The 24,189-nt window shown below is 35.7% G+C and overlaps 1 protein-coding gene across 8 annotated transcripts in view; it reads right to left on the bottom strand.

Annotated features, from left to right (window-relative positions):
* ENOX1 (ecto-NOX disulfide-thiol exchanger 1) overlaps positions 1-24,189 on the bottom strand; it is a 554,610-nt gene that overhangs the window by 269,100 nt on the left and 261,321 nt on the right. For all 8 annotated transcript variants that reach the window (XM_038569621.1, XM_038569620.1, XM_038569619.1 and 5 more), the window contains one exon: positions 12,380-12,524. The gene's annotated coding sequence lies outside the window, so the exon portion shown is untranslated. The remainder of the gene's footprint in view (positions 1-12,379; positions 12,525-24,189) is intronic.

Below are 24,189 nucleotides of genomic sequence, written 5' to 3'. Positions count from 1 at the left end.
ATCACAAAAGGTATTTGGTAAAATATTCTTTCTGGTTCTATTGGGATGATTACATTGTTTTTGCCTTTTTTTCTATTATTATGGTATCTCACAATGATTCATTTTTGAATGTTATACTAGCTTTGCATTCGTGAGATAAACCCCACTTGGCCATAGTTGTATAATTTTCCTTACACGTTGTTTTATTTTATGTGATAGTACTATATCAAAGATTTTTTGTCTTATATTCATAAAGAGTATTTGTAGCTTTCTACTAGTTGTTTGATTTTGGTATCAGAATAATACTAGTTTTATATATTAGTAGTAAGCAATTAGGAGATAAAACACTAAAATTTCACCTAAAATATTAAAGACACATAAGATTCTTAGTAGCATGAAATTAGAAGCATATAAGAATTTTACACTAAAAACTATAAAATATTGCTGAGAAATATTAAAGAAGACCTATGTAAATAGAGAAAGAATGTATGCTTATATACTGGAAGGCTCACTATTGATGACATTTAATTCTTCCCAAATTAAGACTTAGATTCAACATATTCCCAATCACAACCCCACGAAGCTGATTATTTTTAGAAACTGGCAAGCTAATTCTAAGATGTATGTAAAATTTCAGAAGAACTAGAAGAACTATTGTAAAATTATTCTTTTACAATATTGTAAAAGAATAATAAAGATGGAAGGCTTGCACTATTTGCCTTGAAGACTTACTATAGAGCTATGGTAAACAATACAGTGTGGTACTAGCATAAAGGGCAACAAAATCAATGGACGGAGTAGAAAGCTCAGAGATAGATATACGCTTATATGGTCACTTGATTTCTGAAAATAGTATTAAGGCATTCATTTCATTAGGGAAAGGAAAGCCTTTTCAACAAATGGGGTTAGAAGAATTTAATATTCTATAATATAGAAAATAATAAACCCAACCCTGACCTCACATAATACACAAAAGGTAATTCAATATGGATCATAAATCTTAACATAAAAGCTAAACCTATGAAGTTCTTTAAGGAAGCCATAAGAATTTATTATTTATTTGCCTTGGGGATTAAGTTATTTTAGGATCCAAAAAACAATATCCAAGAAAGAAAAACACCAATAAATTACAACCCCCCAAATTAAAACTTCTGCTCATCAAAAGATATCACTTGAGAGAACGAATAGGCAAGCCACAGAGTGGAGTTAAGAAATAGTTACGAAGCATGTATCTGATTTTGTATATATGGTAAACCTCAAAAATAAAAATACAAACAACCCAATATAGAGATGAGAAAACAATTTAATAGACACTTTATAAGGGAAAATGTATGAATGCCCAATAAGCACATAAAGGTTTCCATATATGAGTCATCAAGAAAAATACATATTAGTTAACAAGAAAGGACCACTAAAAACCCACCAGAGTGGTTAAAATTCAAAACACTGACAACACCAAATATTATGAAGGATGTGGAACAACTAAGACTATCATATATTGCTTGTGGGGATGTAAAATGGTGCAACCGACTTTGGACAAAGACCTGGAAATTTCTTGTAAAACTTAATATATATCTATTCTGACTTAAATTCTACTCTCTGATATTGACCTAATGGAAATGAGAGCCTATGTTTACAAAAGACTTGCTCGGGAATGTTCATAATAACTTCATTTATAAGAGTCAAAAACCTGCAAAGAGTAAAGGTGTCTGTCCATAGAAGAGTGGATCAACGAGCTATGGAGTATGTATAGAATATGTGATCAGTCAGCAGGTATTAGAAATGCACAGATAAACATGGGGAGAGAGATGTCTCAGAAATGTAATACTGTGTGAAAGAAACCTAACCTAGAAGGGTATGTGGTGCATGATTCTGTGTACATGAAGTTCTAGAACCAGAAGGGATTTACTCTGGGTGGTTGAAGAGGGCTGGGGAGTTGCCGAGAAGGGGTAGGAGGGAGTTTTCTGAGCGATGCAGATCTGAGTAGCACTGGTATCTGTCGGCATTTGTCAGAACTCATGGAAATGTATACTTGAGATCTGTGTGTTTTATATAAATACATATTTTGCCTAAAAAAAGAATTATAAAAAATCATAAACTTTGAATTCGAGTAATGATATATAAGCTAAAGTATTTGGGAGGGAAAATGGTAGCGATGTCTACAACTTATTAAAATTTGTCCCAAAATAAGATGGGTTCGTGGATGGCTAAGAGGGATGGAATGGTAGTGGTGGGTATATGGGTGTTCCTTATAAACTTCTTTCAACTTTTCTTTACAGTTAAACATTTTCATAATAAAATGTTGCAAAAGAAAAAATCGTTAAAATTGGAGTCTTTCACAATAAATAATAAATGAATTAAAACATCAAAAGAAAAAAGAAGAAAGCAAGCTTTCTTCTTTTTCTAAGATATTAGCCATGTGAATTTGGCAAACTATTTAAATAGTCTAAGCCTAAATTTCCTTATTTCTAAAATGTAAGCAATAAATAATACTTTCTATACAGGATTGTGAAAGGACTATAGTTGCCGATATACATAAAGAACAGTTCCTGGGACAAATAAGCACTGAGTAAATGTTTTAGCTACTATTTTTAGTGAGCATGGAGTGCCTGTGGCCATAAACGCACAAAAATAAAATGTCTCAAAAACAGAAGAGGAGGACAATGTTTGCAGATTTCATGAAACCAATAGTGACGCTTGTTGCATAGATAAAGTCAGATTCACTGTGATTTTTTCTTATGCATGAATGTCATTTATTAGGACCTCAAAGTGAATGAGCTAGTAGAAAGGAAATACTATATTTTTGAAAACCCATAAAGCGTATTTTTAGAAATGGTATTTCCTTGACTTTCATTCCAGGAAAATGCTAACACACGGCATGAAGCATGCTGGGCCCAGAAAAGAAAGCCTGCCAGATGCCACAGCAATAAATAGAGTGAGTCCTTGGAGAGGAAGCGTAAAACGAGAAAATGTAGCATTATGTCTCCCAAACCCTTCCCATCTGGTATTTAGCCCACTGAAGTCATGGGGTTTTTGGAAATTCACCCTTGTAGGCCACTTTTAATTAATTTTCTTATTTATTTGTTCAGCAAACACTTAAATCACAGCCTACTTTCGGCACAGTTCTATGCCTTGCCCTCTTAGAAAAAAAAGTTCTAAGTGCAGTAAAATAAGAAAATAGTGCTATTTACACCCCACTACCTCCTTTTTCAGTATTTGCTTTAAAAATACAATTTTAGCATTTTTAATCAATAGATGAAGCAATCACATGTTTTCATGAGTGACAGAAATTCTCAGGCAGAAAAGAAGGTATAGTTTATGTGGGTTATATCCTACCTTCCTGGGAAGTGCATAAGCAAAGATACGTTTTTATAAATGATATTTTCTATAGTGCTTATAAATATCATTTTTATAAATGCATATTATAAATGCAAGTGGAATATTCTTTTAAGATTTTATTTTATTCCCGAGAGACACAGAGACAGGACAGAGACACAGGTAGAGGGAGAAGTAGGCTTCCTGTGGGGAGCTGAATGCAGGACTCGATCCCAGGACCCCGGGATCATGACCTGAGCCAAAGGCAGACGCTCAACCATTAAGCCACCCAGGTGCCCTGCAAGTGGAATTTCTTAATGTGATATCTTTTGTTAAACTGAAATTTAGTAATGTTTCTAATAAGAAAACTGACCTCTAGAATGTTGAAAATTGTTTCATCTTATTATGACCGCTGTTTCGGGGTTTGTCAAATATATATACTTATGATAATTCCAAGAAACTGTGATTAATGGATTTTTACCCAGGATTTTAAAACAACAAAGGAAATTCTCTTAAATGACAGGAAAAGTACATTCCATTCCCTCAACTCATCTTTATTTTAGGATTTATACTTTCTCTGCTAAAATTTGGGATGGAATTTCTAACAGTGATGGCATTGTTCAGTAAATAGCACTCCTTTGTGTGTGTGAAACATTTCAAATGAATGGAAATGGTCTCAGACTTTTTAATCTGGAAAACTTTTGCCTATAGTATTTATTCAAATGTTTATACTTTCAGGGAAGAATTTAGAAAAATGTCTTTCTCATAAAAATATGTTGTTCCCTCGTGTCTATTTGAAAAGGAACTCCCTCTCCTACCTCTGTTGTGTGGGCGCGCGCGCGCGCACACACACACACACACCCTATGCTATCAATAGAAGCTAAAGATAAAATTAAAGAGACACAGGCTGCATGCCAAATTCTGGGATAATAGGGAAGAGGAAGCTGGTTGGCAATCACCTCTCCTCTCTTATCTTTTCCTCCCACTTATCTCTCCTGGGCTGGAGGGCTGGGATGTCCATACTCTATGACCTCTTTCTTGAGTGGAGACATGAGCTGGGAGTTAGCTGCCCTGTGCTTTAATGTCTTATTATTCTTTCCCTCGAGTGAAACCTTACTGTTCAGGGGAAATAAAATGTTCTATGTAAATGAAAATAGTCACTTGGAAATCCTCTTTCTGGATTTCACCGCCAATACACTTGTAATTTTAAAATATCGTTTTGCTTTAAATAGTAATATATTTATTGGGCAAGTATATTAGGAGATGTATACTCAAAATTTACTGCTGACTTTAGGTTAATCTACTGTTTTCTAAATTAATATACATGGTTTAGGATGGTAAAAGGCCAAACTTTTGTAATTCCTCCCAGTGTGCATCATCTTAGAATAAAATTATTAGGAAGAAGTTAGGGATTCATGAAGCAGGATGGAGAGGGTTTTGTTGTTGTTTTTACTACTGTAGTTACTACTGTGTTTGAGAGAATATAACTATCCTTGAGATTAAACATCACGTAATTCCAACAAGTGAGCTCTCTCTGGTTCACCCAAATTAGGGAGCTTTCCCCCATGTTTATTTTGTCTCTTTCACAAACAACCTTGAAATTCTTTGTCCTCTTTAATTATTTATGTCTATATCTCAAGTAGTAAGAGCATACTTGAAATTTACAATTTTTCTGGGTTCCTAACCCTTATTGGTTTTGTTTTCTGCCTAGACTTGTTAATCTGATTTTGTTTTCAACACTTTCAGGAATGATGCATTACTTATCTTTATGTTTTGCATTGTTTTTTCTATACTAAAGAATCCAAATTTAGGTTTCAATTTACTCAAAATGAACTTGCTGGTCCTCGAATCTAAATCAGAACCCAGACTTTTTTACTCTTCTCCATTTCATTTCAAACTTTAACACTTTCTCAAATTATATTTGAAAAGTTTACAATCCAACATCATTGGATTGGTGGCCTGGTTATTTCTTTTCCTTAAAAAAAATTCTAAGGACTCTGATTTAAAGAAAAGGAAAAGAAATATAAAGGAATGACAGCAGGCCTATTACTACTGGACAGATCTCCTCATTTTCTTCTGCAGTTCCGTCTTGGATGGTATCAGAACCCTGCTGTCCAGCTCCTGGGAGAATAAGCCTCAAGAGGAAGGCAAGGAAGTCTACAGATCTGGTGGCAATTTGAGCTGAGTCCCAGTGCAACACCTCGGAGGCAGATAGATGAGCAGAGTAGGTATTTTATTTTCTAAAGGATAATCTGCTGAAGTGAAGAGTGTATGATTTGTTGGAATTTCACTATACTTATTAACAAATATGCCAAATGAGAACCTGGGGCCATCTGCAGATCTATCATTACAGTGGGTGCTGATAAAAATCATACTTTAATGTTGAAAATAGCCCTATGACTTCATATTGGGAATATTTGTACTATCAGAACAAGTTCTACTTAAAAGCATACATGAGTTATGATTGAAAGCATTTCCCTGCTGGTTCCAGACATACAGGAAAGCCTACGTGTTATGGTGAAGCCCAGCAGCAGAGCGACTATAGGTAATGTGTGAAAGAATTTCTGACAGCAACTCTATATCCTGAAGACTTAGACTCAGTTATAAAAGTCTGCTGAAAACTAAAGTTGGCCCAAATTTTAGCTTAGTAGAGCTCCAACAAATATAGTGGAAAATAAAGGCTAAGGGGGGAAAAAAAACCATACAGACTTGACTTTCAGAAAAGACCACAGCATTGCTTGCCAGGGAGACGAAAGGAAATTCTCAATACTTATTAATCTTTTTATATAGAAAATTACATTTGGCAAGTGGTAAGATAATTTACGGTATAATAATTTCCAGCATCTTGAAGGGGATAAATAATTAAAAGGGTGAGAATTGAACCCAGAAAAGGTTCTGTCAATTCTAGAAATAATTGCTTTTACTCTTGAATTTTTCAAAGTTGCATTTTTTTTTAGTGGTGTCAACTGGGTCAGCCCGCAGTCACATACAAAAACATGATTGACCAAAAAAAAAAAAAAAAAAAAAGAGCTTTAACCTCTTAGAATAACAAAATGGAACAGAATATGAAAGCAGTCTAAGCTCTAATCCATACAGTTCTTGAACTTTTAAGAGTAGACACTTGTTTCTACAGCCTTGAATAATCTACGAACCTGAAACAGAGACTTTAATTCTAATAACTCTCGAAAATTCATTCTCTCAGTTAACTCCGACCTTTCGTTTGTTTTTACACCTCAGTTTTCAATCACAGGAGGTTGAAATGTTGAAGTTAAGTGTTCTAGTAGATGAAAGATGATTACTAGGAAGGTTAAAATACCTCCGAGTCAAATGACCACATAACCTCTACAAATATTTATTACTATAGCCTCTACAAATATTTATTACCTTGTTTATTCATTCGACCATTCAACAAAGATTTATTTAGCATGTGCTAGGGAAAACACTCACAAAACAACCCTAAAATCTACTACAAAAGTACAAATATATATTCTTTTGAGGATTTTTGATAGTATACTTTTTTCAAAGGCACCAGACATTAAATATTTACCTTTAGATCTTGAAGTTTTTATTTTTTAACATTATATCTAAATTTTTTTAAATCACATTTTTCTAATGTTGTTATGAAACAAAGAGACAAAATGAAATGCTTTTGCTTGGTCCAATGGAAAAGAAAAGGCCTCCAAGACGAGATGACCTCTGAATGGTGGAGTGTAAAAAATTGTGCAAATGTACTTTAAATACTATCTCTCATGGATGCCAACTGAACCTCAGAGTCTAAGGGCTGGAAGCAATCCCTTCTTCCTTCTTTCACTCTCTCTTTGCCTTTGCTCTATTTCTTCTGTGTTTTCTCACTGTTTACAAATTTATCCTTGAGTGAGATGGAACCGGTGAATCCACATTGGAAAATGCCCATCAGAATAATCAAGAGGTAAGGATGAAGGCACAGAACAAGATAGAAAATTTTGCTGACAAGAAGGAAGAAAAGGTTTTGTAGTAGAATTTAAAGGACAAATACTTCTCACGTGCCTATTCTGTGGCAGGCAGGATGCAGCCATACCACATAGGAAACCTGTATATCTACTGTGAATAATAAAGAGGTAAAAAATGAAGACTGGTAAATGCTCTGTTATGAGAAGACAGATATACTTTATTTAGGAGACAACACAATAATCAACTACTAAGAATAAGCCCATGTCCATATATTAACAGAGAACCTTAAAAAAAGAACAATGGTGAGGAAAAACAAGTTGTAAAGCTACAAATTCAGTATGATCTTACCCATTTAAAAATAATGTTCCATATATTTATCCATATTCAGATTTATATTAGTTATGGATATATATCTATTATGTCTACATCTGTACTTCCTAACCAGTAATACATAATATTATATAATATAAATGGAATAATATACAATTTTATAAGAGTTAATATTACCTCTGGGAATGGATGAACAGGAAGGATGGAAAATATTTTAGCTTTAAAACTCAGAGACAACAACAACAAAAACCACCAAGACCCAAAGCAAAAATGATAATATAAATGTTAAAATATGGGGGTGGATACATAGGCTTTTTTATTTTCTATAGGTTTAAACCATTTCATAGTAAAAATGTATTTAAAAAAATTTGTGGTTTAAAAGAAAGATGCTGTAGACATTTAGGCAATTAGAATGAACTATTCTAGTAAGTCCAATTTTCTTACTTTTGAGCCTAGAATATACAAGGCTGATTATTTTCCATCTTTAGCAAGAGGAACAATGGAGAGTTAATGTAGAAGAAAAGACTGTCCTTGATATGATAAGTCAGTGGCACTTTTGGCAAATGGATGGTAATTTCCAGATGGAAGTGAATTATCTGAACATAATTATATTGAATCCTCTAGCTTTAAAAGAGCATTTCAATCATACACTATCCATGTAAGTCACTCTTTTCTTCCTTATGGGGTGTGGATGTGAGGTTTAAGGGATGGTTAATGGATGCCACATTTTCATTGCTGCTAAAAATGTATAATTAGAGTTTGGATTTTGGAATAACAATTTGCACATTTAAAGTATTGATTAGCTGTTCATGACCACACTTGACTTCTTTTTTTTAACCCATCACAAAGACTTCCTTTCCTTTCAAAATTGCCATTAAGCATTTTTCGAATGTAATTCCAAGGAGCGCACAGGGTACTGAGGCACTCTAGCAGGAAGGAAACTGACTAACATTTCATTAACTTTGGACCATTTGCATTCTTAGAATTAATAGCAAGGAGCCAGAGAGGTTTTTTTTTACTTAAATCATAATGGTAAATAAGCCTGAAATGTTTCACTAGTGAGGCAAGAGTCACGAGATATATTGTTAAATATTGAAAATATATCACAGACACAAGTGGTATTACACAGTACACATTTTTCTGAAAAAGTAGTCTCCATGCATGAGGATTAGATATATACCCACAATAAGAGGGCATATTGACCTATAATTTTCAATATTACATCCTTGTTTTTTTTTATTATATGCTATTTTTTAGCTAGTAGAGGAACATGGTCTCATAAAGCTAATATTTATTCTTCCATGTTTATAGAGCTAGTAGTGCATTTCAGGAAATGAGAAACTCTGAGAAGTCAAATATGACTTGGTGTCTCATGCACAAAGACGACAGAACAGGAAAATCACCATGTTTAAAAAAATCTGACTGAGGAACTCAGTCATAAAGCTTTCAATAGTTAAATGAGGGAAGCCTTTGCTGTTATTATTTCTCTCTTCATGCATGTAAGCCTCTTTAGGTATTTTAATCTTCTCATGTGGGATTCTTCATTTTACTAGAAAACAGAGTCCTCTTGTCCAGTCCCTATTTTCAACTCTACACTTCCCACGTGTATTTTATAGAAGCTAAGGCAGATATTTATTAAGTATCATCTATTATAACAACCCAGATACTCCTACTTAGAATTATATCTGTAAGTGATGAATTCTCATTTCGTTAATAAGTAACCTCTGTAGTAGGGAATTCAATGATTTCTTATGCTAAATTAAAAAAAATCATAGTGAATGAGAATTTATTTTTCTATGGAAAGGTCCCTCTATTACGGTAAATGTCTCAAGAAATCAGAGCCTTTTAAAAGAAAATTTGAGAAAGAGAGCTCTACATATTACATATTACAATATATTTCTAGGATGTGCTTTCTTTATTTTAAGATTTTATTTATTTTAGAGAGAGCGCGAGAGCGAGTGAATGGGGGGAGGGGCAAAGGGAGAGGGAGAGAGAGAATCTCAAGCAGACTCTGCCGAACACAGAGCCCGATGAGGGGCTCGATCTCACCACCCTGAGTTCATGACCTGAGCTGAAATCAAGAGTCAGATGCTTGGCCAACTGAGCCACCCAGGGGCCCCAAGAAATCACAGCCTTAACAGACCTTCTGTGGGAGAAATTTCCTGAAGCTCAATTGTTTTTACATTCTTTTAATTTACAACTCTCCTTGGGACCTTGGAGGGATCCAGAAAGATAAAAGTCATCAAGTCGTTTTCCCATTCTCTGCTTGAAGCATGAAGTCGGAGCCATCATTAAGGGAGGTTCGAGAAGGGAGAAACGTTGATGGAGGGTGGGTGAGCCAAGGGATATTGGATTGAAGGGAGGGAGAGTTTCAGCTGCAATCAAGAGCCCTTTAAGTTCCCCAAAACTGATCCTCGAATTTCTGAGGAAGGCCGTGACATGGAGTAGGGAGCTGGAACTAGGGTGGACGGTGAAAAGCAAGTGAAGAAATGATTCCTTTGTTACTTATCCTTTTCAATCTTCCCTCAGATGTCAGCTTTTCTCTCTCTCTCTCTCTTTCTCCCCCGGGTGACTGAGCTAATACATTTGCAACATCAACCCCACTATTTTCTTTGGGGTCTAGTTCCTCTCTTTCCCCTAAATTCTTAGAGCTGTCCTCTCTTTGCTGTTTTCCTGCACTGAGCTCTGATACTATCTTTCCCATCACCAATGTTCCCATATCAAACAACCATGTTTTCCTTTAAACACCAAACCAGAAATTCTGATTCTCCAAAAGAGTATTCATATATGCATGTTACTATGTTCCTGGAAAGCTGAGAAATACATGTGAGCCCAGAGTAGAAGTACGATCGAGTGGGAAGAGAATGGTACACAGTATTAAAAACTGGAGTCCCGGCCCAGCCCGGTACCCTTCGCTCAACTCTTGCTAAGTTTCAGCATCCTCAGTTCCAAGGTCTTCCCTGGTCCTCTGCAGGCAGATGTGAAGGAGGTCTGACTCTGGTTATCTACCACAATGACTGGGGATGAGGGAGCTACTTGTCTTTGGTTCTTGGAAACCAGGGCTATTGCCCATTCTAAAATCCACAGGGCAATCTTGCATCAAAAATAACTGCACCCCTCGAAATGTCAATAATGGGCCCCCACTGAGAAACCCTGATGATTTTTAATGCTCCTTCAATCGGTCTGGACTCCTAAACCTAAGTGGACTGTAGAGATCTTTAGAGATTCAGAAAAGAACTTGTGAGGGTAAGTAAATATTTGGATTATACAATTTCATAGAAAAAAGTCCAACAAAATAGGTTCACTTCCCTGGAAGACAAAAAAGGTGACTTGAGAAGTGAGTCTATGATAATGATACAGGATTGAGGAGGGGGATGGGCAGCTCTGACCAGAAAATTCTCTATCTTCATGAGAGAAGGATGCATTGTCATGCAGGGAGGTCAGGAATTACTTTGGCTTTCTTGGCAACAAGGTTTCTAAGAAAGGAGAATCTATATCAGGTTTCAAAAGGAAAGTGGATACCCAGGTAGGAAGGGTTTGAAGACAAACAGGTTCTCATTGATTTCGGACAGTTCAAGTGGGATCTGGCTTATAGAGGAGGGAAGAACATTTAGGTAACTTCTGAAGTCCTTTCTAGTGCTTCTGTTTCTATGGATACACTTATTAGGTTACTACACGCTACAATTTGCTACCAAATTGACAGACTGGAGAGATGAAGGTGGAGGCACAACTTCCCAACCACCCTCTCCCCCAGTACATCCTGTGCGCCTCACCCTTCAAAGTGAGTGAATCATGAGGCCCGACAATGAAGGGTGCAGTGGGAAAACTGGAATCTAGCCCAGCACTGCAGTGAAATCCACTTTGATTTCTCAGTAGAAATAAAAGAAATAAAAAGAAAACCCACAGAAAAGGGCCATTAGGGGAGAAAACATTTGTCACTGTGGACAGAATAAAAGTCCAACCAAATGAAATAAACGCCTGTGGAAAAAGCCATGTCATTCTAGGGAAAGTACGATGTTCCTTCTCCCTTGCTCTTCATTTAGTTTTCGTCCACTCAATGTACTGAGCTTTACCCTCTCCCCCGTTTATTTTCCATCGATGAAAGATGCATGGATTGAATTCAGCCTTTGGATAGGTCTTTGTCGGGAAGACCTTTGTACTTCCAAAATAAAAGTGTTTAGCTTGGTACTATCTCAATGGCAAAACATGTACTTCCAGAATAAGATGCTTGCTGTGCTAGCATGCTTTTTTATTGAGTAAGAAACAATATTGTTAGCAATTTTTCAAGCTGTTAATATACACATATTAAACAGCAACAACAACAACCCTGTTCTATCATTATAAATCATAGGGTGAGTACCCCTTGGTAGAAAGAAATGAAAACATTCTGGCCACTGAGGCTTTCTCATTTAAAAGCTGTCATAGTGATAATACTAGTTGATATTGACAAATGCAGTTTTGATTTTTTTAATGTTTCAAAATATAATTTATCCACAGGCATCTAATTGATAATACTTAACAAAATCTGATATATATTCTAGACACTCAATATAAATTTACTGAATATTCAGTTAGAATTTATGAACACAAAAATAAAGTGTGTCTTAAGCCAATGTGGGGGTTATTTCATTTTTAATATCCTTGTAACATCCTACAGGGTATACAGTAGTAAGTATGAGAAGTAGCATATCTAGCTACCAATGAAATAAAAGGCTTATAATCTATGCAAAAACTATTCCAGAAATAGGACTATTATCTACTTTAAAAATACCTCTCAAAATTAATAATATCGTCACTAAGAGAAATTTTAAAAAGTAACACGAACCTTAAGACCTCCAGCGGATCAGAAGACAAGTATGGTCTCTGGAGGATCTGGTTGAAACAATATATTCACAAAAGTCTTTTAAATCGAAGCTGTTCACAAAGGGAGTCCCGAGGAAGACAGTGTGGCTCTGACATGCCAGACGCTTCTGGAAGGAAAGGAAAGCACACTATTAGGAAGTATCCAAGTACCATTACTGCCAGTCTCAGCCATCATGGGGTCTCTAGTAGTACCTACTGCTATTATTAATATAATGGCATTAGTTTCTGCTACCTTATACTCTCAAAATCTTATTCATAAATGGCAGGGTGGGACAGTATTCTCTCAGGCCTGTATCTAAAAGCCTTTGAAGAATAAAAGAGTATTTTACTAACTCTACTTTTCCCATCATCTAAGCAGGGTGGGACTGAAGACCTGTGCGTGGAGAATGAGCACAGAGGCAGCGATGCTGGATTCACGGAGTGCCTGTTAGCACAGCAAGAGGCTGTGCAAGGGGCTGTGTGTGTGTGTATATATATATACGTATATACATACAGGCTTTTTAATCTGAACCACAGGGCTGCAATTGGAGTGTCCTGGCTCCATTTCACAGGTGAGAAAACTCAAGTACAGACTCCTGAGGTCAGGCTTAGAACCCGGGTCTGTCATAGCCCGAAGGCTTCAGGGCTGACTCTTTCCCTCACTTCACTCTGTGGCCTATGTGATTTAGAAAACACATTTCTAAAGAAATGTTTCTAAAGACAGGAGAACAGACAATGCTGCAATTTCTTAAATTAATTCAAGTATCATTAAATTCAGATGTTTTCTTTCCTGATTTGCTTTAGTTTTATATATAGTAATATCTTAATTCAGTCACAGAAATACAGACCCCTGGTGCTAGGCAGGGGCGGTTTGTCGCTCATCTCTACTCTTTCTGCAAAGGCAGGAGGCTCGCTGGAAACTCCGTAGGCCCCTTGTTGAGATGGTTATGCAGGCTGGTGTGCTGTGTTATGTCAAGGAGAGAAGCCTCCTTCTCTGGTGCCTCAGCCTAACCCACTGTTACTGCCCTGAGTCAGTGAAAGAGGATTCTGCTTTTCCCTAAGGGTGCTCCTGTTATGGTTGGAGCTGGAAGCCACACTTTCTGTGGCACCTGTATCTCCTTGTGACCGTCCATCTGAAGGTAATGGGGCGAGGCTCACAGGGCACCGTCTAGGTTTCCATGCTCACTGTTAGTCAGCTAGGTACACATTTCCCAGATGCTCCAGTGCCAACACGGCCTCCCGCCCCTTACAGGGTGTCTCAGGGTCACTGCCCACCAATTAACCACTTCAAAATCTCCCTCAAAGGTCCAGCTTTTAATGCCACTGATTTCTGAGTATTGGGACTCTTAGTTCCTATCCACATTGCATTTGGGAAGCTCCTCAGAAAAGCTGGAGAATGATGAGCAAGAAGGTCATGTGTAACTGTAAAAAAAAATTTATTTTATTTTTGGCAACAAAAGCTGGAGTCATGAATAAAGAAACGGGAAAACGATTGATAGCATTTTCAGAGTTCTGTAGGGCTGGAGCCTGGGATTATTACATGGGGGAAAAAAGAAACAGAGCCGAACAGAGCCAGTTTATCTTTGCATAAAAGAAGGAAGAAGAGTTTGACAAAGAACAGGGGAAAAAATATTTGGACCATAGGATCTAACCTAAATGACAGGGATAAAAATAAATAGAAACTCGTAAAACCTCATAGAGTAGCATTCTGTTTTCTTCCTATCACTCAGAAGCAAAGTTTTAGGTTCTATGCCTAAACATGTAGACCCTGTTTCCCATAAAATCCAAATGGCAATTTTCAAGTACTCACTCAGCCACTATTGGCTGCTCATTTATTTATAAGTCAATCAATAAGTCAGAAAACTCTAGGAATACGGAAATAAGCAAGGTAGTCCTCCCTCAAGTGTGTTAACTTTCTTGGAAGAGGATATAAGTAGGATGTCAAAATTATAAGAAGGGCATACTAATAAGTGCTTGAAACAATGGGGTCTGGTTCCTAAGGGTGCTCCTGTTTCATCACTTACCAGTGATATGGCCTGGGGCAAGGATTTTAACTCTTTACCCTCAGCTTTCTCATCCACAAAATGCAGAAATTATATACTTCCCATGCAGGTTTTTGTGACCATTAACTAAGATAACCTATATAAAGGGTTTAGCAGGTTGAGTGGCGCACAGTAAGAACCCATTAAATGTTAAGGACTTGGAATATTATTAGTGTATAGCAGACCATGATGATGTCAGCAAGAAGTGCTCCAAAGCTTTAGTGAGTTGGGATCCTCTCTGTAGGGGATGAAGGGAATCAAGAAGGCTGCAGTGGAAAAGGTAGCATTCAAGATCAACCATAACTAAACACGCACAAATGATTAGGCTTTTATAGAAACCCTCTGAAGATAATGGAAAAGCTAGAAAATGAACTACTTTAGGAAAAAAAAAAAAAACAGGTCCATGAAATTCGACTTTATTTCCCAGGATTTGGTGTGAAAGTAGATATCTACCATAACAACACAGCGAGGGAATGATACAAAGAAGAAAATCTATGTGTTGCTGCTAAGAAAGATACAGTATCTCACTGAATCCTGTTTTATTCAACTGTAATCCAAAATGACACCATGGCTTTTAATGGAACTTGGCAAGCTCTAGATACACTAGTTTTAAACTTAGCTTCAAATTTAAATCACAGGGCTTGTGACTCAAATCTCCAATGTGACCTTTACAGGCTATTGTTCAAGAAAACATGTCTGTCACTGTGCAGAGAAACTATACACCCTTTTATTCTGGGAAGTATAATGAAAAGATGTACTATATTGTTATTAAGCACAGAGCCACAGAACAATTGTGACTTTGGTTCTCTCGAAGCAGTGAAAACAAAGACTTTATTTGATTTTGCATCATTCGTTTAGAAATGTTGTCTTCTTTTCATGAACATCCCTATGTCCCCCCATATTCTGGACTTTAATTCAAAAGAAGCTTAGCAGAAATCTCATCATTTATAGATTTAAACCATGGTCCCTCTGAAATCTCTTTTCAAGGGCTTACTGAGCCATGCTATTTCGTCCTTGCCAGATATATACAGTATCGTACTAAACAGAAGAGCTAAAAGCATACAGTGGCTTGAAATCTCTCACATCCTCCCTGTTGTGATGGGAGGGCTGCACAAGGAGGCCCAGGGAGGGCTGCAAAGGGGAACGAATCTGCAAAACCTCTGGTAGCATCGTTCCCTTCTCACCATTCTTTATTCCTTCCACTGAGTTAGGAAATCCTACCAATGCTTCTCCCCACTCATCCAACTTATGACATTATGTACTCCAGTAAGCTTCTAGCTGGTTTTCCTTCTTGTGGCTCATCCTGAAAATAGTCCAGAGATCGGTCATCTTCTCTGACTGGTCTATGGTGGTGATAAACCAATATTTGGAAGGAAAATAAATGAATGACTATATAAGTGAAAGAAAATACAATCCTAATTATGTATATTCACCACCGAAGAACCTACATAATGGCTCCCTATCTTCTCAAGGATCGGATCTAAATTCCTCATTAAGAACAGTGTTCTCACCATCTCTTCTCACGTTAAAACAGACTCTTTCTGATCTGAACCTTGGAATCAAATAGAAATGGCTTGTTCATTGTATTACAGTGAATCTCAACTAGAGGTGTATGACAATCACCTGAATTGGAATCAGTGGAGGAAAGGTGTCACCATAGGCATGTAAAAAAATGCTCCCCAGGTGACTCAGATGTATATGACTTCTTAAGAACCACTGCTGTGCCTTCCCCTCTTCTGCGTATCAAGCCACCTTCGCAGCATACTAGAAGCCTCACCATCTTCATTGAATCTTCCTAGGCCTCAACAATATTTCATACATCTTCTAGATTCTCACTGTAGAGTTAAAATATTTTAAGCTGGAAAGGATCTTCCATTGATTCTCTTGTTTGAGTCTATACAAGTACCACACCCTTGTGTAATCCCTTCTTCTTCCTCACCTTGAGTGTGGGCTACATTTACTGACTTCTAATGAATAGAATATGGCAAAACTGATGGGAACTGACATCTCTCTTGTCCTATGACACTGATGATAGTTACTGTTTAATTGTGAATTGCCCAATGGGGTGGCCCATCTGGCAAGGAACTGGGGGAAATTTCCAGCCTAAGGCCTTCAGTCCAACATGGGAGGAACTGAATCCTGCCAACCACTGAGTGAGTTCGGAAATCAATCTTCTTCCAGTTGAGCAGGGTGGCTGTATATCCTGACCCAGCTGGGATGACTGTGAGTCTCACCCAATACCTGGACTGAAGATTTGTAAAAAATCCTGAGCTAGGGGACTCCTGTAAGCCATGCCCAGATTTCCAATCATGATGGTTAATATTATGTGTCAACCTAGGTAGGCCACAGTATCCAGATGTTTAGTCAAATATCCATTTGGATGTTGCTATGAAGGTATTTTTGAGATTAAATTAATGTTTAAATCAGTAGATGTTGAATAAAGCAGATTACCCTCCATAGTTGAAGATTACTCTCCAATCATTTGAAGACCTTAAAAGAAAATAGACTGAGGTATCCCAAGAAAGAGGGAATTCTGACCGTAGACTGCCTTTGGACTTGAGTTGAAACATAACTCTTTGCTAGACCTCCAGCCTGCTGGGCTGCTCTTCAGATTTTGGACCTGCCAGCTTCCATAATAGCATGAGCTAAGTCCTTGTAATCTCTCTTTCTCTCTCGATAAATGGAACTATAGATGTATATGTGCATATGTATGTGTATACATGTATACATATAAGCATATACATCTCTCTCTCTCACACACACACACTCATACTATCAGTTCTGTTTCTCTGAGGAACTTGCTAAGTTTCAGGAGAACCTGATAACAACAATACATAACTAATATGAGACTCCTCCCCCTCTCTAGTACTTACCACACTGAGTTATAACTACTTTTTAAATTCCTCTATAATCAGATCCATCAATATCTGTCAAGGAAAGGACCACATCTATCATGCTTGCCACCAAATTTATAGCTCCCAGTATTATGTCTGATATATGGCAGGTACTCAATAGACATTTGTTAAGTAAACTAATGAGTAAGGGATAAAGCTTCAGCAGCAGTGTCTTTATGTAACTACACACTGCCCCCAAAGCCCACGAAACAACCAATCTTCCCCCCCGCCAAAAAAAAACAATGAAGCAATACCCCAACTAACTTCTTGTCTATAGTTACAGGTACCTTCAAAAAAAAGTACAAGTAAATATGAAAATTGTAAGATTGTAAGAGGATATGTATATCCCATCAATGCTGAGCAAAGAAGAAGACATGAGGCAAATCACGCATGTTTGGAGACTGGAGTAGAGATTTTATGGAGTTGGAGAATAAGACCAGAGTCCGAACTTCAGAGTGGCAAACCTGAAATTTTCTAGCGTGGCACAGAGCTATTGGCAGGGTTTTGTATCAGATGGAGGTTGACGTGGACTGTGTGTTCCTAAAGATGAATGTGGCATCAGTGTTCAGAATAAGGGGGGATAAGGGCAGGACTACCTCTAAGAGTGAACTAGAGAGGAAGCAATGAAAATACTGAGGAAGTGCTAGACAGGAGGAAAAAAGCAGGGAATAGAAGAAATTCCATCAATTAGATGGAGTTCATAATAAAAGAGAAGTAGTCAAACCTTATAAGAATATTTTGAGCCTGGGCCTGGGGTAAATTGTAAGAATGCTGATAAAATGCGGACATTGAAGAGGGGGCCTGGCATGTGTCTGCCTGCCTGAGAAGTGAAAAGCAATAATGAACTCTGCTTTGAGGTACTTGGAGTTTGAGGAATGTGACATTCCTTCCTATGTTTATGAATACTAAAAACCCAAGGTTTGATTAATCTTTCCCCAAAGATCAGTTCCGAACTTCCAAATTTCAAAGACTAGGTCTTTATTTTTTTTTCCAACTGGGATATATATTTACATACACTAAAAGGCACAGATCTTCAGTATATAGTTCAGTGAGTTTTGTCAAAGATACACTCCCAAGTAACCTACATGCCAGTTAAGATAAAGACCAATTCCATCACCCTAGAAAGTTCTTTTCCAGTTAAGTCCTCCCAAAAGAGTAGTTCTGATTTGTGTCACTATAGATAGTTCGGTCTATATGTGAACTACATGCATGTAGGATCATATAGTATATATTCTTTTTCGTCCAGCTTCCTTTGCTTAACATAATGATTATGATTTATTCTTGTTTTTAAATCTATTAGCTAATCCATAAGAATCGCTCCAGTGTATAAATGTGTAGTATTCCATTGCATGAAAACACCATAATTTGTTCAATCCATTCTTCTATGGATGGACATTTCAGGTTGATCCAGTTTTGGCCATTATACACAAAGCTATTATGAACATTCTTATTCAAGGCTTTTTGTGGATACATCTTTTCATTTTCTCATGCAAATAATGAGGCGTGAGATCTCCCAGGCATAAGGCAGGTTCATGTTTAAGTTTCAAAGGAATCACTGGTTTTCCAAAAATGCCTGTATTATTTTACCCCTCACCAGCACCGTACGAGAGTGTCTGCATTCCCATGTCCTCACTAGCATTTGGTGTCATCAGTGCTTTTATTTTTATCTATTCTAGTGGGCATAAAGTAGTACTTAAATTTCCATTTCCTTTATGACTAATAATGCCATTATTGCATCTTCAAATGTGTTTTGTGTGTTGTAATATCTTCCGTGAAGGTTTTGTTCAAGTCATTTGCCCTTTAGGGGAAGAATGCTGTTTCTCTTTTTAAATTAAGTTGCAAGTTTCTTTTTATAGTCTGGATTCAATTCCTTTGTCATATATACGTATTGTAAATTATTTTTCCAGTCTGTGGCTTCTCTATGAACAATGTTTGTTCATGAGCTTCACTTTGGTGAAGTCCACTTTACTATTTTCTACAGTGTTAGTGCTTTTGGTATCCTAAGATATAGTTGCCATCTTTCTAAAACATACTCCTACATTTTTTTTCTAGAAGCTTTATAGTTTTTGTTTTTATGTAAAAGTCTATGATATATCCTGAATTAATTTCTATGTGAGGAAAGTACTAAGTTTCATTGTGTCTCACTACAGTTAATAAATTGCTCCAACACCATTTGTTGATAAGTCTTTCCCTTATTCCACTAAATTGGTTTGGTGGCTTTGTTGAAAGTCAATTAACTGTATAATTGCTTCATTCCTGACAGTTGATTCTGTTCCACTGATCCACTTGTCTAACCTTATCTAATGCCATATTTTCTTAATTATTGATGCTTTATATAAGTCTTATAATCAGGGAGTGAAAAAAAAATCAGGGAGTGAGAGTCCCCCAACATTGCCATTCTTTTCTAAAAAAAATGTGTGACTCAGAAAAAAAAAAGGAAAAAATGTTTTGATTCTTTAAAGTCTTTTCCATATAAATTTTAGAACTTGTCATTTTCTACCAAAAAACAAGAACAACAACAAAACCTTTTGGGATTATGTTACATCTGTACATTATTTTGGGGTAAAAACAGTTTAAGAATGCTGAGTCTTCCATTCTAGAACCTGATATATATCTCTCTGCTATTTACATCTTCCTTAATTTTTATCAGAAATGTTTTCTAATTTTCAGTGTATAGGTCCTGTACTTATTTATTTAAATATATTACTATTATGTGATTCTGATGCTATTATAATTGACATTGTGTTAAATTCCACTTTCCACTTCTTGGTGTATAGAAATAGAATTGATATTTTACATTGACTTTGTATCCTGAAGCCTTGCTAAATTCCATACATTTTTGCTAAGTTCAAATAGGTTTTCCTGGGTTCCTTAGCATTTCCTAGATACATAATCATGCTACTTGCAAAAAGATACAGTTTAATTACTTCTTCCTCTCCAATCTGTGAGCTTCAAAAATTTCTTTTACTGTTGATTCTACTGCACTGGCTAGGACTCCATCCAGTACAGTGTGAAATAGAATTAGTGAGAGCAGACACCCATACATTCTTCCTGATTCAGGAGGAAAGCATTCATTGTTTCAACATTGTTAATTGCAAATTTTTCATAGACATCCTTTATCAGATTATGGAAGATCCTTTTTATTTGTAGTTTTACTGAGAGTTTTTACTATGATTTGGTGCTGAGTTTTGTCAAATGCTGTTTCTGGATCTATTGACATAATCATATGATTTTTATCCTCTATGTGGACCGATTTTTTTAATGTTAATGCATACTTGGAATAAATTCATTTTGGTCCTGATATATCATTTTAAAAATATATGACTGCATTCTATTCCTAAATTATAGGTCAAATATTTTTGTATCTCTAGTCATGAGGTATCTCAATGTGTAATTTTCTTTTACAGTATTTCTTATCAGGACTTAGTATTTAAGCTATGCAGGTCATGGGAAATGATTTGAGAAGTGTTGTCTCTAACTCTATTTTCTGTATTTGCTTCACATTTGTATTATTTCATTTTAAATATTTGAAGGAATTCACTAGTGACACCATCTGGATCTGAATTTTTCTTTGTGAGCAGACTTTTAATTATAAATTCACTTTACTTAACAAATATAGAGCTATGCTTGCTTTCTAGTTCTTCTTATATCAATGTTACTAGATTTTATCTTACTAAACAAGAAATTTATCCATTTCATCTAAGTTGATTTTGTCTCTCACTCCTTCTCACACATATAATATATAATAACAATTCCTGAACTTAATGTCTTTTCCTTTCCATTTCACTTGACTAAACTATACGCATCTCTCCCTAGTGTTTTTATTGACATATTTAGCTAAATGTTATTTTTTCTTTTCTGTAAGCTTCTCTAGCCCTTGATGATTTAATATTGTTCTCCTTTATTTTTTCATTACCTTTCATTAGTTTATTTTATCTCTGAAAATAGAATCCTTGAAGGCAGAAATTACTTCTTCAACTTAATTGTTCTCCATTGCGCCAAACATACTCGTTTAACATTAAATAAATATTACAAGAATATTGATATGTCCATTCTGTTGCTTACTCTAAATATCTATTATAGATAAGCTTGGAGCATGTTATAATGCCAGGAAGCATGTAAATGTTAAAAATAACCATACTAATAAAAACTATTATTCAGCACGTCAAAAGGAAGAGGAGCCAACTTGAAAGAGCTCCCAATGGCCAATTTCAGAAACAAAATAATGATAACCTCAGACTATGTAACCCAAAACTAAAATAAATATCCATGAGTCCATGATAATATAAAAAACAACTGAATAAACAAACAAATGGGAAAAAGGAGACAAATCTTCTACAGAATTAAAAAAAAACAAATGTAGAAGGAAGGAGGGAAACATAAAATAATCAGAATGCAGTAGTAATTTCTACAGACAAGATTTAATAATGAGGACTAAAATCAGTGAGTATAAACTTAAATAACATGATAAATAGCTTCTAAGAAGCCCCCATAAAATATTAAAACTACTGGCATAGTTTTAATATATGTCCAAAATACTTTGATACTCTTCTATCCAGGAGATGGAACTTAATTTTATTCCACTTGACTGTATGCTAGACTTAGTGACTTGCTCTAAATGAATATAATATTGAAAAAGAAAATAGTAACTGTGAAGGAATCAGTTAGATATTACCTCAAAAAAGCGATCAAGGTTCATACATCAAACTCATGTTGATATCATGTGCTTTTGATATAATGAGAAGGATATTTCATCTCTGTGGTATTGTTCCCTAGAATTCAAAACCCTAGTTTAATCATGATAACACATCAGGGAAAGAAAATGAGGAAAATTCTACAAAGTATCTGTCTAGTACTCTTCAAAACTGTCAAAGTCATGAAAGATAGGGGAAAATTGTACAATTGTCACAGATCGGAAGAAACTATGGGGACATGATCCCTGTGGTAGCTTAGATGTGATCCTGGAACAGAAAAAAGGACAGGAATGAAAAACTTGTGAAGTCCAGATAAAGTATGGAGTATAGAAGCACCTGGGTAGCTCAGTCCATTAAGTGTTCCACTCTTGATTTCAGTTCAGGTCATGATCTCAGGGTCATGAGATTGAATCCCAGGTCAAGCTTCCTGGTCAGTAGGGAGTTTGCTTGGCCCCTCTCCTTTTCCCCTCCCCTTACTTGTGCTCTCTCTCTCAAATAAATAAGTAAATCTTAAAAAAATAAAGTATGTAGTATAATCAATTGTACAGTACCAATGTTAATTCCTTAGTACCAAAGTTAGGTAATCATGGCATAGGTACCATTAGGAGGATCTATATGAAGAACATACAGAAACTCTCTGTATTATCTTTCTAATTCTTTGGTAAAACTAAAATTATTTCAAAGTGAAAAGGTTTTTTTTTTAATTAAAAAAAATATCTATTGTATCAGACCACACATTTATGTTTGGATTCACAGGAAGTCTGTGCTCCTTGTATTTATATCAATAAATGAATTTATGCTCCCTTTTGTGAAATACAGTCTAGACTGGATTTAAAACTACACATAAACAATTTTAAGAGATGGGCTAAACAAGAGTAATTTATTAGTAACATCATCAGTAATAGCCATAACAACTATATCCAAGAAGACACAGGATACCATTAGAGAAGTAAATAATAAAGTCAATATCTAAAACCATCCTCTCCAAAAGTCAGTGATATAATACTGATTCTCTCAGGAAACAAATAAATAAAAGAAAACTTATAGATTCCTGTGGTGAGGTAGTACCAAATTACTTTACATTTTAATTTCTCAAGCAACTTTATAAATAATGAAATTTATACTGGTTCTAGAGGTTTCCAGCTCAAGATGACAAACCGATCATGCAATTCATCCCATGCCTTCCTAGGTTCCTACTAATATTAAAGTCAAGCCGCCAGATGACCATAAATCTGTAAAACCCAAAACAATAGGAATGGGTAAAACAATTCATCAAAATTCTAGATGATGAAATCAAACAGAGAACTAATAAAGTAATAACCTAGACACATGTAGGAAGACAGGATGATCAAAATAATCCAGAAAGTTGGAGAGTACTGCAGAAAAATAATACAGAGAAATAATCAGATTTCCAATAAACAGTCTTAAAAAAAACAGGATGCTAGACTATAATCTCTCAGGACATGGACTTCCCAAATTTTCATTCTTAAATACAGCTGGATAATGACTATTGACAGACATTTGAAAAAAAGTTGGAAAGATGTAAGAAAATATATACAACAAACACATATACAAACAAAATGACTTTTGAGGAAACCTGAATAATTTGGGGAATAGAACTTTAAAATCTCTAAAAAGCAAGAACAAGACTCTTCAAAAAATAAGGAACAACAGATAAGGAAGAGTACTAGAAAGTTAAAGTATAATAGCCAAAAATTTTTAAAAATCACCATAAAGTAAGAAAATCATTTTGAATAAGCCTACCATTTTTAAAAATGAGAAATGGAAAACATGAGAGAAAAAAAGACATATAAAAATCTAACTAGAAGCCCCAACTACTAAGAATTCCAAAGAGATTTTCAAGGAAGAAAAATATAGGAGAGAAAATAATTAAATAATTTAAAAGAAACTCTCACAACTAAACGTCACAAGTTTTCAGAATGAAAGCGCCCATCAAGAAGGCATGTCAAGGAAAGAACTATAACCAATTACATACTAGTTAGAGATCCTAAATACAAGTGTCTAAAAATGGAGGTAGGAAAAGTAACTTTCAAAGGACAAGAATCAAATTTCTTATCACTAGTACTAAATGGATACTAAGGTTGCTGAAAAATAGAGCAATGTTGCTCAAGTTCCTAAAAAAAAACCTATTTAACATATAAT

Source organism: Canis lupus, chromosome 22 (assembly GCF_011100685.1).
Source record: "Canis lupus familiaris isolate Mischka breed German Shepherd chromosome 22, alternate assembly UU_Cfam_GSD_1.0, whole genome shotgun sequence".
Classification (NCBI taxonomy): Eukaryota; Metazoa; Chordata; class Mammalia; order Carnivora; family Canidae; genus Canis; species Canis lupus.
This window is presented reverse-complemented; position numbering and strand designations above follow the sequence as displayed.